Source organism: Ornithorhynchus anatinus, chromosome 11, assembly GCF_004115215.2.
Source record: "Ornithorhynchus anatinus isolate Pmale09 chromosome 11, mOrnAna1.pri.v4, whole genome shotgun sequence".
Classification (NCBI taxonomy): Eukaryota; Metazoa; Chordata; class Mammalia; order Monotremata; family Ornithorhynchidae; genus Ornithorhynchus; species Ornithorhynchus anatinus.
The window spans coordinates 49,624,656-49,638,238 of NC_041738.1; the positions used below are offsets into that span (position 1 = coordinate 49,624,656).

General features: G+C 44.9%; 1 non-coding gene across 1 annotated transcript; it reads right to left on the reverse strand.

Annotated features, from left to right (window-relative positions):
• Window positions 1-2,092: 2,092 nt before the first annotated feature.
• On the reverse strand, window positions 2,093-2,229 carry LOC114815383. Its single transcript, XR_003763145.1, has one exon. It is a non-coding gene; the product is annotated as a small nucleolar RNA SNORA7 (small nucleolar RNA).
• Window positions 2,230-13,583: the final 11,354 nt, after the last annotated feature.

Below are 13,583 nucleotides of genomic sequence, written 5' to 3' on the forward strand. Positions count from 1 at the left end.
CCTGGGGTGCCCAGGCTTGGTTAGTAGCCACCAATGTTTTTCCGGGGCCAGAGTAGGGGGACTGGAGAGAAAAAGAGTGAACAGAGCGGTTGCCCCAGACCCACACCAGGTAAGGACTTCCCCTTAACATGGAGTCCATTTACGGGGGGATGGAGGAACAAGCAACAGGGGTCGTGGTGTGGATCCCATTACTCTATCCCATTATTTTGGGATCCTTGGATCAGGTGACCTCATCAAGGGGAAATCGGAGAAGGGAGAAGAGGGAACAGGGGTAGAAGAGGAAGCTTCCATTCATTCATTCAATCATATTTATTGAGAGCTTACTGAGTGCTAAGCACCGAACTAAGCGCTTGAGCACTGTACTAAGCACTTGGCAGCAGTGTCCCAACTCTGGGTGCCCCCCCCCTCTTGCCTCCCCCTGCCCGACAGTGTCACCCCTCCCTGGGGCACTGAAGTGGCAATACCGGCCCCTCCAACCCCACCAGGCCAGGCCAAGTTTGTGATGTTGTTTGTGGGGGAAGGGGAGCCCCCCGGAAGGGAGGCCCCAAGATAATACTCCCCCCAGGCCTTACATGCCCCTTGCAGGTCTGTTCCTGTTTCTGACATGAAGCAGAGCTCTCATTCGCTGTGACACCCAGATGTTCAAAACATCTTTGGAAGTTCAGGGGCAGAAACATAACAGCATTATTCAGTTTCTCATCCAAATGGCCAGTGGCTGAGATCTTGCCAGTAGTAGAGAGCAGAGGGATTCCATCACAGTTGTTCAGTCTGCTTGCTCTCTGCCCTTTCCTTCTGCCATGGAGCCTTTGAGGGCTAGGGTCGGTGTCTAAATCTCAGCTGGGTGGTCTTCCCAAGTGCTTAGTCTGTTGCTCTGCACCCAGTGAGCACTTAGTAAATATTATTACCATTATTACTGAGGAGACGATGGTGACTCCTTTGAAATTCCTTAGCCGTTTCCCAGGGGCTCAATGGGAGGCCGTGCGGATGTAAAGTTTCTACACTCTTTGGCTGACAGGAAGCTCCCCGAGGGCAGAGCCCCCGTACCATATGGCTGTGATTGGTTGATTAAAAGTGTATTGTTAACATGTATCTATCTATAGCATATAGTGATGTGCTCTTGTATGTTGAGCACTGTACTAGAGCTTTGGTGAGGATTATTATTATTATTATCATCAAATTATCAGACATAATCCCTGTCCTCAAGGAGTTGGCAATCCAATGGGGGAGACAGACAGAAAAATCATTCCCAGGTAGGAGGAAATAGTAAAGTATAAAGATATAAGCATAAGTGCTGCAGGGATTTGGGCAGTGGGGAGATGAAAAATCAATTAGTGGAGACTTCTTGAAGAAAATGTTTGTGGCATTGGGGGTGGGAGAGCAGGGAGGGCATGGAGGAAGAATGAGGAGAGACAGCTATCTGAAGGCTGTCCCCTCTCAGTCTCCTCACTTCACATCCTAAAATCCCAGCCCTGCTTTCACCTGATCAAAGTGAAAAGCCCACAACTATGTCATATGGCTGCCCTTCATTTTTGAGGAAGGTGCTACTAATGAGAAGCAGCGTGGGGCAGTGGAAAGAGCACGGGCTTTGGAGTCAGGGCTCATGAGTTCGAATCCCAGCTCTGCCACTTGTCAGCTGTGTGACTGTGGGCAAGTCACTTAACTTCTCTGTGCCTCAGTTCCCTCATCTGTAAAATGGGGATTAAGACTGTGAGCCCCATGTGGGACAACCTGATTCCCCTGTGTTTACCCCAGTGCTTAGAACAGTGCTCGGCACATAGTAAGCACTTAACAAATACCAACATTATTATGTTAACATCCTATCCAGATGGGTGATTGTAACTGAGCATATTAATGTGTGACGGACTCATCTCGTCTTATGCTGTCTAGTCGTCTCCGACTCATAGCGACTCCGTGGTCACATCATTCCAAGAACGTCCCACCTCCACCGGCAATCATTCCGATAGTGTATCCATAGAGTTTTCTTGGTAATAATCCAGAAGTGGTTTACCATTGCTTCCTTCCGTGAAGTAAACTTGAGTCTCCACCCTCGACTCTCTCCCACACTGCTGCTGCCCAGCACAGATGAGTTTTGACTTGTGGCAGATTGCCTTCCACTCTCTAGCTACTGGCCAAGCTAGGAGTGGAATGGGTAGCTTCTGCTTGATTCTCCCTCCCGTAGCCGAGACTGGTAGAGTACTGGAAACTCTCCAGATGCTACCCTGAGAGAGGGTGTGACAGGCACCTTGGGTTATATTATATTTGAATACGAACAGAGATTCTTGCTGCACTAAAGTGTAGTAATAATAATAATAATGATGGCATTTGTTAAGCACTTACTTTGTGCCAAACACCGTTCTAAGCGCTGGGAGGGATACAAGGTAATCAGGTTGTCCCACGTGGGGCTCACAGTCATAATCCTCATTTTACGAATGAGGGAACTGAGACACAGAGAAGTTAAGTGACTTGCCCAAAGGTACACAGCTGACAAGTGGTGGAGAGAGATGAGAACCACGACCTCTGACTCCCAAGCACGTGCTCACATATAGGGACCCATCATTATCTGTGAGCCTGCCTTTTGGGGTCCAGCATTTGCTCATGAAGAGAGGCCTGCCGGGTTGTTCTTTCCACTTCATTGGTCTCCCAGCCAACCTCCATTTCACGCCGTTTGAGATTAGGCTTGACCAGGTCTTGACCCTGCTCATTCCGCCCTCCACACAACTCTAGCATTCCCATTCCTCGGCCCTCCACGCCACCACTGCCCGTCATTTAGGTACAGTCAGATTGGTACCCACAGATCAATCCCCGCCTTTGTAGAGGGTTTTCCAGAAGGCTAGCTGCTAAGACTGCAGGGAAGCTAGAGGAAGAACAGACAAGCTGAGAAAGAAGGAATGCAGACCCGACTGACCACTTGGCGATAGACGGAAGGAGACAGAGCACGGGAGTCACTCAACATTTAGAGAGAACCGGACAAAGTCTTGATAGGCAAGACTCTTCCCAACAAAGAGGGGAAGAGACCAAGGTTGACAAAGAGCCAGATAAGACAAGAGAAATTTTTTTGTTGCAGCAGTTACCGTCTGGAGCACTGAGGCTTTACTCGTCACTGAGGGGCTCTGCGGAATGGATGGGTTTGCTCTCTAGGCTTTGTAAGACAGTTTTTAAAAATGAATCTGAAACACGAATGTCAAGGTTCCCAACTGGGATGCTTCAACAGCGTAGCAGGGAACAGGGAGTTGCCCTGTAAATAGGGACCCTCACATGCCACCCCTGTATGCATGAGGCTCGGTGGTGGGGGATGAGTTGCCGGGGACTTGATTAGGTTTCTTATCCCTGTGAAATGGCAGATTCACTTTCATTGTCTAAAGGTACAGGGACGTAGGGAATGTGCTGTCATTAGAATTTTAGCAATAGCACTGATTGAGCAACCAGTGTAATTAGCCAGAGTAATTAGCTTGGGAAGTTTATTATTATTGATAATAAAAAATATTTATAATATAATGATAATAGTAATACTGATGGTTTTTGTTTAGGTGCTCGCTATGTGCCAAGCGTTGTTCTAAGCACTGGAGTATATACAAGATAATCAGGCTGTCCCATGTGGGGCTCACAGGTTTTATCCCCATTGCACAGATGAGGTAACTGAGGCATAGAGAAAGTTAAGTGATTTGCCCAAAGTCACACAGTTGATAAGTGGCAGCCGGAAATAGAAACTACGACCTCTGACTCCCAAGTCCGTGCTTTTTTCACTAAGCCACCCTGCTTCTCTAATAATATATTAATACTATATTTATATTAACTGTGTGATAAAAATAACATTAAGGAATAAAAAATAGTATGTGCAAAGCATTTATAATATGCCAAGCACTCCATTAAGTGCTGAGGTAGATACAATATAACCATTCGGACACGGTCCTTACCCCACATGGGGCTCACAGACTAAGGAGGAGGTGGAGCTGACATTTAATTCAATGCTGACATTGCTGACATTGAAGCAGCATGGCTCAGTGGAAAGAGCCCGGGCTTTGGAGTCAGAGGTCATGGATTCGAATCCCGGCTCTGCCACCTGTCAGCTGTGTGACTGTGGGCAAGTCACTTAACTTCTCTGTGCCTCAGTTCCCTCATCTGTAAAATGGGGATTAAGACTGTGAGCCCCACGTGGGACAACCTGATTCCCCTGTGATTACCCCAGCGCTTAGAATAGTGCTCGGCACATAGTAAGCGCTTAACAAATACCAACATTATTATTAATCTCCATTTTACATGTGAAGTACCTGAGGTATAGAGAAGCCAAAGGTCACACGGCGGGCAAATGATGGACCTGGGAACAAAGCAAATGACACATCGCTGTCCTCGAGGAGCTTATCCTCTATCATGGGACACAGATATGAAAGTAGTTACAGAGTAATCAAATTCATTAATTAATTGTACAGGTGAAGAGACAGCTATACATGAATGCTGAGGATAGATATGAAAAGGTACATAAGGGCGAGAGATTGCCGATGGTTTTATATGTCTCGGGATACTTGAAATTCATCAGGAAGTTATGGCAGATGAGGTAGGCTTTTGTAAGGTCTTTTATTGTGATCTATCAGGTTTGGGAAGAGAGGGAGTTTCAAGTCTGGAGAGCGGTGAGAGTGAAAGAGTGGAGGTGGGAGAACTGAGAGTGAAATATCCAAGTTTAGCTTGGAAGGAATGCAGAGGGCAGGTTGGGGAGAAACTGGTCAAGAGACCAGATATGTAAGGCAGTGTGAGTTGGTGGAGAACTTTGAAGATGATCGTGAGGAGGATTTCTAGGTGTGAAGGGAAAGAGGGAGCCAGTGGAGGGTTTCGAGGAGCCAAGAGATGATGGTCGAGCAATGTTTCGTGAAGATGATCCTTGTCCTAAGTTGGAGAACAGAATGAAGAGCAGTTCAACTCATCCCCTCCCTTAAAGCTGCCATGGTTTCGGAGCAAAAGCAGAAAGGAGCTATTTCATCTGGGCTGCATATTACAGAAGAGGGAGTGCCTTGAAACATGGCATGCAGTCAAATCTATTAAAAGTAATGGAAAAATAGAACCAGCATTCTTAAAAGGATTTTATTTTGAGTCATTCCATCTGCTTCTTTGGTTAGTTTGCTCAGCTGGGGTTAAAGAGACCAGAGCATAGACAGGCCAGGGACCATGTCTTTTATAATAATAATGACTGTGGTATTCATTAAGCACTTACCCTGTGCCAGTGCTGTACAAACCTCTGGGGGTAGATATAGGATAATTAGAGAGGAGAGTCGCTGTTTCACATGGGGCTCATAGTCTAAGTGGGAGAGAGAACTGAATTTTTACTGAATACTCCCAAGCACTCAGTACAGTGCTCTCCATATAGCAGATGCTCCATTGTGTGGTCCAAGACAGAATGACTCAAAAGGGTAAAACCAATGAGCTATTTTTTTCCAACTTTCCCATGTCCAGTTTCAGAATTTTCTAGATCTTCAGCCCTCGTTCCTGCATTTCTATCCAAAAGCCTGGGCTTTCCCCTTCTTTTAACTTGCATCTCTATACTCCTCAATGATTTGTCCAGCATTCCCAAGGTCTGCCCTAAAAATGTGAGATTATTAATCAGGCAATCAAATTTATTGAGCATTTACAGTATGAAGAGCACTGAACTAAATACTTGGGAGAGTACAGTATAACAGAGCTGGTAGATGCGTTCTCTGTCACAGACTCGGGGAGAAGACAGACATTAATATAAATAAATTATGAATATGTATGTAAATGCTGTGGGGATGAGGAAGAGATGAATAAAGGGTGCAAATCCAAGTTCAAGGGCGATCCAGAAGAGAGTGGGAGACGAGGAAATGAGGGCTTATTCAGGGAAGGCCTTTTTGAGAGCCGTGCTTTTTAATAAGGTTCTGAAGATGGGTAGAGTGGGTATCTCAGATATGAAAAATGAGAGCGTTTCAGCCCAGAGGCAGGACATGGGGAAGAGATCAGCAGCCAGGTAGATGAGATCAAAATACAGTGAATGTTAGCCTTAGAGGAGCAAAGCGTGAGGGCTGGGTTTTAGTAGGAAAGCCAGGAGATAAAGTAGGAGATGGAAAGCTGATTGAGTGCTTTAAAGCAGATGGTAAGGAGTTTCTGTTTGATGCCTAGGGGGGTGGGCAATCACCAGAGATCTCTGAGGAGTGGAGAAAGATGGACTGAATGGTTTTGTAGGAAAATGATCCAGGCAGCAGAGTGATGTATAGACTGAAGTGGGGAGAAGCAAGAGGCAAGGAGGTCAGCAAGGAGGCTGATGCAGTAATCAAGACAGGATATGATAAGTCCTTCAATTAACAGGGTAGAAGTTTGGGTGAAAAAGAAAAGGTGGATTTTAGTAATGCTGTGAAGGTAGAACCAGCAGGATTTGGTGAGTGAATATATGGGTTGAGTGAGATAAGCTAAGGACGATGCCAAGATTATGGGCTTGAGAGACGGGGGGATGGTGCTGCCGTCTACAGTTATGGGAAAGTCAGGGGGAAGGCAGGGTTTGGAAAGGACGATAAGGAGTTCTGTTTTAATAATAATAATGTTGGTATTTGTTAAGCGCTTACTATGTGCCGAGCACTGTTCTAAGCGCTGGGGTAGACACAGGGGAATCAGGTTGTCCCACGTGGGGCTCACAGTCTTAATCCCCATTTTACAGATGAGGTAACTGAGGCACAGAGAAGTGAAGTGACTTGTCCACAGTCACACAGCCGACAAGTGGCAGAGCTGAGATTCAAACTCATGACCTCTGACTCCAAAGCCCGAGCTCTTTCCACTGAGCCACGCTGCTTCTCTAGACATGTTAAGTTTGAGGTGTCAGTGGGGCATTCATTCAGCTGTACTTTCTGAGTGTTTACTGTGTACAAAGCATGTTTACTGTGTACAAAGCACTGTACTACTACTAATAATAATGTTGGTATTTGTTAAGAGCTTACTATGTGCCAAGCACAGTTCTATGCGCTGGGGTAGATACAAGGTAATCAGGTTGTCCCACGTAGGGCTCACAGTCTTCATTCCCATTCTACAGATGAGGTAACTGAAGCACAGAGAAGTTAAGTGCCTTGCCCAAGGTCATGCAGCTGATAAGCGGCAGAACCAGGATTAGAACCCATGACCTCTGACTCCCAAGCCCATGCTCTTTCCACTAAGCCATGCTGCTAAGAGCTTGAGAGAGTACAATATAACAATAAAGACACATTCCCTGCCCACAACCAGCTTACAGTCTAGAGGGGGAGACAGGTATTAACATAAATAGATAAATTGCAGATATATACATAAGTACTGCAGGGCTGGAAGATGGACATCCAAGTAGAGATGTCTTGGAGGAAGTGCAAGACTGCAGAGAGGGAGAGAAATCATCATCTAGAGAGATTTTTGGTGGCCAGAAACGATGGAGAGTTCCGCTCTTTTTTAAAACCTTCTTTCTCTTGAGAATGAATATTAAAGAAAGATGAGTCCAAGAGAGCCACTCGATGGCCTCTGTCAATTCTGTTCCCCAGGAACTCGGGAGGTGAGGAAAGGGCACAGTCCCTGGGACCTCAAGCTCTCGGCCCATGTTGAGAGAACTGAGGGAAGCAGACCTGGACTGGACTCAGCCTGAAGAATAGAAGAAATTTCTCTCTCAGCACTCATTATCCCCAGATGGCCATTGATAAAAACGGGCAGTGGGAATTGGGAGCCAATGTGGCCCAGTGCTATGTGGACACCTGGATGCCATTCTTGCAGGGTTGTTCTTAGCGGAGGTTCTTTCCATTTAGCAGCAACTGGCTAGCAGCTAATCCAGCCCAAATCCACACCCACTGAACTTTGAATTCTGATCATCGCGGCGTCCCTGGCATCCCATGTCAGGGACCCCATCTCACTTGAACCTTGGCTGTGAGCCAGGAATCCCTAAACCTGCCCTCTCACTCAGCCTAGCTGATCGCTTCGAAGGCAGAAGATGACAACTGCAGATCTATTTCCCAGTACAACGGGAGTTCAAAGCACACGTTCTCTGCCCACTAGGAGTTTACGATTAGGAAGAACATAACTGAGCGCTTACTATGTGTCCAACATTGTTCTAAGCGTGGGGTAGATACAAGTTAATCAGGTGGGACCCAGTCCCAGTTCCACACAGGTATAGCGGTCTAAGTAGGAGGGAGAACAAGCATTTAGTCTGTGTTTTACAGTTGAGAAAACTGAGGCACAGAGCTTTTAAGTGACATACGCAAGGTCACAAAGCAAACAACTGGTAGAGTCGGGATTAGAATGGGTGTGCCTCTGCTTGATTCTCCCTCCTGAAGCCCAGACTGTTAAAGAATTGTAAACTCTCAAGGTGCGATCTTGAGAACAGGGGAATGGCAGTAGACAAAAATTAATGCAGAAATTCTAGTTGATCATCTTCAGTGGCATTTATTGAGGGCTTAGTCTGTGCTGAGTACTGTACTGAGCACTTGGAAGAACACAAAACAACAGGGGCTGGTAGACGTGTTCCCTCCCTATGGTGAACTAATTGTTTTAAAGACTAGAGGTGCAAGAAAGAGAGGCAAATAAATGTATCAATAACATACGAATGGTGATAGCAGAAAAGATGTTCTGCACCATATGAAGCTTTTGGGAAATACAACAAAAGAACAAGGTGTGTTCCCTAACCCCAAGAAATCAGTTTAAATCAAATCAAATATGCAGTCGAATATACATTAGAAGCAAAACGGGGATGACCGCACAAAAATAAGTGCATACCAGGTTTTGTAAGTGTTCAAAATGCCTCAAGCCCCTAGTAAAGTACTCTCTAGGCTGTAGGTGCCTGGTGAGCAGGGAACTTCTATCAAATCTGTTATATCGTACCCTTCCAAACGCTTAGTTCAGTGCTCTGCACGCAGTGAGCGCTTAGTAAATATAATTGATTGATAGTAGAGTGCACTGCAGCAAATGGGGGCCCAATCAGTGTGACTCTGACTACTCCCCGCATTTAGAATTGCCAATTAAGTTATCTGCTGAAAGACTCCAGGATAGAATATCCCTGACCAGGGGTCCGCCACTTGTCTGCTGCGTGACCTTGGACAAGTCACAACTTATCTGTGCCTCTGTTCCCTCATCTTCAAAATGGGGATTAAGACTGTGAGCCCCACATGGAACAACCTGATCATCTTGTATCTACCCCAGTACTTAGAACAGTGCTTGGCATGTAATAAGCACTTAACAAATCCCACTATTATTATTACTATTATCATTATCTTCCATGCATCAAAGACTGGGGCATTTTTCAAGAGAAGAGTTTTTCCTGTTCCCCCTTCTATCTCCCTTCACCTCCCAGGTTTCAACCCAGGGGCTCTGAAGTCACTGGTTGGTGGCAAATCTGGATGGTTCATCCCATTGGTTCCAAGACTGATTTCAAGGTGGTTCCCTGGAAATGGGGGATACAGCCCCCAAGTGACGGGAAAACATTTGGGAAAGATGATCCTGTCCTAATTCCCACACGTCTTTCCTGTGGGAGGCCCATCGGATTCCCCACTGCTCTTTGCAGAGATCCGCACGGGGGAGGTTGTCGGGAAAGAAGCTCCGGAAGAACGGACCCCTTCGGCAGCTGAAGCTGGTAGGGTGGACAAGCTTCATTTCAGAACTGAAACAGCTTGAAATTTTCCTCATTTCTGCCTGTAGCCTAGAGGTCATGAGTAGCCCTGTGAACGTGTTAATTTTTCTAAGTGCCTTCCTGAAGCACTGTCAAGTGGCCAAACATCTGTTCCTTTTTCCGAGCATTGTTTCTAGGAACGGCTATATCATCGAATCATAGGGCTGGAAGAGACCTATGTTCAAATATAATCACACAAAAGCGTTTTCTCAGTCCCCTGCCAAAGCGATTAGCAAACCTGTTTTTAACTAATTAAGCCCGACTTACCAGCTTCTTAAGGCCACGTCTGTGATTTCTCCCCACTGTTAGACCAGATTTTCAATTTGGATTCCACTGTGGCCTGGGCTTTCAGGCCCGGTTTTCGTGAAACTGTGTGGGTTCTGCTAATCTGGCATCCACTGGGTAGATTCTTCTCCAATTACGAGTGTCGGCAAAGTAATTTAACAATATTCTCCCCACCATGAATTCTCTGGACTCTGGACAATGTTCAAGGTTGTAATGGCATGTTGGAAATCTAGCCCTGAGTAAGACTTCAGGAAATTAAAATGTTTAGTAGCTCTACTTAATAATAATAATAATGATAAATGGTATTTGTGAAGCATTTTACTATGTGCCGGGGTAGATCCTAGGGGTAGATTCATTCATTCATTCAATAGTATTTAGTGAACGCTTACTATGTGCAGAGCACTGTACTAAGCACTTGGAATGTACAAATTGGCAACAGATAAAGACAGTCCCTGCCCATTGATGGGCTTACAGTCTAATCGGGGAAGACAGACAAAAACATTAGCAATAAATAGAGTCAAGGGGATGTATAGCTCATTAACAAAATAAATAGGGTAATAAAAATATATACAAATGAGCGGACGAGCACAGTGCTGAGGGGAGGGGAAGGGAGAAGGGGAGGAGCAGAGGGAAAGGGTCAAGTCAGACACAGTCTCTGTCCCACGTGGGACTCATAGTCTAATTAGAAGGAAGAGCATGAATCCCTATTTTCAGTTGAGGAAATGATGGCATAGAGAAGTTTGTACTTGCCCAAAGTCCCACAGCAGACAAGTGGAGGAACAAGAATTAAAACCCGGGTCCTCTGACTCCCAGTCCTAAGCTCTTTCCATTAGACCAGACTTCCTCTGATGCAGGCACAACCACTTATCTGCTGGGAGCCTCAGTTTCCTCATCTGTAAAATGGGGATAAAATACCTATTCTCCCTCCCGCTTAGACTGCATGTGGAAAAGGGACTGGATCAGATCTGATTATTTTGCATACTCCAGAGGTATACATAGTAAGATCTTAGCTTACTTTAAAGCTCATATCATTATAACATGTATTATAAATTATTTATATTCATCTCTGTCTCCCCCTCTAGACTCTTTAGCTCATTGTGGGCAGGGATTGTGTCTGCTAACTGCACTGTATTGTCCTCTCCCAAGTGCCTTTGGGACTAGGGGACTTTGAGACTTCTGGCTAACTCAAGTCCATTTCAGGTCATCTGTAGAAAGGAAATGCTAATAGAAAATAGGTAATAAACACGAGGAAATTGGCTTTGGCAAGAAATCTTTACAAAGCAACGTGACCCAGTGGAAAAGTAAAGAGTTGGGAATCGAGTGACCTAAGAATAAAAGGGATTTGTTAATCAATCAATGGTATTTGCTGAGCCCTTACTATGTGCAGAGCACTGTACTAAGCGCTTGGAATGTACAAATTGGTAACAGACAGAAACAGTCCCTGCCCTCTGACAGGCTTACAGACGTCGGGGGAGACGGGGGAGACGGACAGACAAGCACAATAGCAATAACGGGCAAGTCACTTAACCTCTCTGTGCCTCAGTTCCCTCATCTGTAAAACGGGCATTAAGACTGTGAGCCCCACTTGGGACAATCTTGTATCTACCCCAGTGCTTAGAAGAGTGTTTGGATGTAACAAGTGCTTAACAAATACCGTAGTAATTAGTATTATCATTATTATGCAACCTACCACCATGGAAACTACACATTCGGGCTGAAGTGATGCCTGATTTAAAGGGTCCAAGCCCTACTTCAAATGTTAGGCTACCTTGGGCTTTAGTTCATGGTCCAGGCAGGCCAGACCCTGGATTTTACAATGCCTATTCTCCTTGGGCTGGTCTAGGCTCAGGTAGGAAGGCCATTAATCTGGTTTCATCTTGTGAAGTTCAGTTTTCAGTTGGTCTGCCCCTCGTGATATATGGGAGAGTAAGGCGGTGGATTGACAAAGGATTGTCCAGTATTCATGGGTTCCGTTAACGGCCACCCTAGGTCTAGGTCAGATCTAATGAACCAGGAGGGAGAAGGAGGAAGGAGAGAGGAAGAAGCAGGAGGAGGTGGAAGGAAGAGAGAGAAGGGAGAGGGAGGAGGGGGAAAGAGAAAAAAAGCAGGAGGAAGATGGAGGAGGGAGGGAGGAGAAGGAGGGAAGTGAGTTAAAGAGGATGAATGAGAAGGACTGAATTTGAAATCAATAAAAATACAGTAGTTTGGTTTCTCAGTTTGTGGTGAATTAGCTTTTACATACATTTCCATTTGTATTTGGTTGGTATCAGCTATAGACAAAGTTGGATAAGCTCTTCTTTTTAATTAGAACAATCCGCTTGGGAGGAAAATGCCCCCATCACAGTGATTCGGTGAATTCCTTGACATTTTCATACTGACAGTAATAATAGTCTCGTTTATGGGAAAACACGTCTGATTAGTTTTTCTGGTCTCAGACCACTCTTTAATATTAAAATCAGATATTTCTCAATAAAGGGAGGTCTTCTTATCTTAATGAGAAGTCAGCTCTCGTAAGCAGGGTAGAAATAACAAACCTTTCTTCTGCAAATCAAAACATTCTCAAGTCATTTTCCAGCTCATAAAATCCAGTCAGTTTTTTTTTAGGGTTCCTGCTAGTAGTGAACAGAGGCTTGGGAATTAGAGGATCTGGGTTCTAATCTCAGCTCTTCCACTTCCCTGCTCTATGGACTTGGACTATAAGTCACTTAGCATCTCTGTGCCTCTTTTTACTCATCTGTAATGTAGAGATTCAGTGTCTTTTCTCCCTCTTACTTAAATTGTGAGCCCAGTTTGGGAAAGGGTCTGTGTCCAATCTAACTACTCTAGTGCTTACTACTGTGCTTGGCACATAGCAGGGGTTTAACAAATACCACAATTATTAAGTCTTTGGCCTTATCTTCATTAGAAAATGTTTGCATAACTGTGAGTCTCATATTTTGTAGTAGTGTCTTCTTGAAAAACACCGTAGCCTAATGGAAGGAGCAGAAGCCTGGGAGTCGGAGGACCTGAGTTCAAATCATGGCCCTGACAATTGCCTACTGTGTGACCTTGAGCACATCATTTAACTTCTCATTGCCTTAATGGACTCTAAAAAACCGGGATCGAATTCCTATTCTCCCTCCCTGATTCCTATAGTCCCACCTGATTGACTTGTATCTGCCCAAGAGTTTAGAACGGTGCTTGACGCAGAGTGAGAGCTTAACAAATACCATTTTTTGAACAAATGTTTTTTGCCAGCGTTTCAGGGCACAAAATAAAGGTGATTTTTATAGCACAACACAATATGATATTGGAATGCTGTGATAAATACAAAATTAGTTTCATGTCCTCACCCTAGAAATAACTAAAATCCCACCATCCTCCAGTATTACTGTAAAGGATTTCACTGGGAAAAAAAAAAGTCAAGAAATTTAAAAATGAAGGCTTGCGGATAACTCACCGAATTGAATGCTAATTAATGTATTTCACAACCTGGTCAAGGGGAGCAACTTTAAACCTTTCGTGCTGTCACTTTGCTGGGGACAGTTTTGAGTTCATGAGTATATTTCCACCTGCTCCCATTTAAGACCTTAGTTGACTAAAATAGCGTTTTTGACCGTGATCACTGTCTGTGCATCCAAGTGTGACTGAGAAGGCATTAGAATCTATTCTAATGAAGGCTTTTCCCTGGGACCCTTTGCTGTCCATTCTC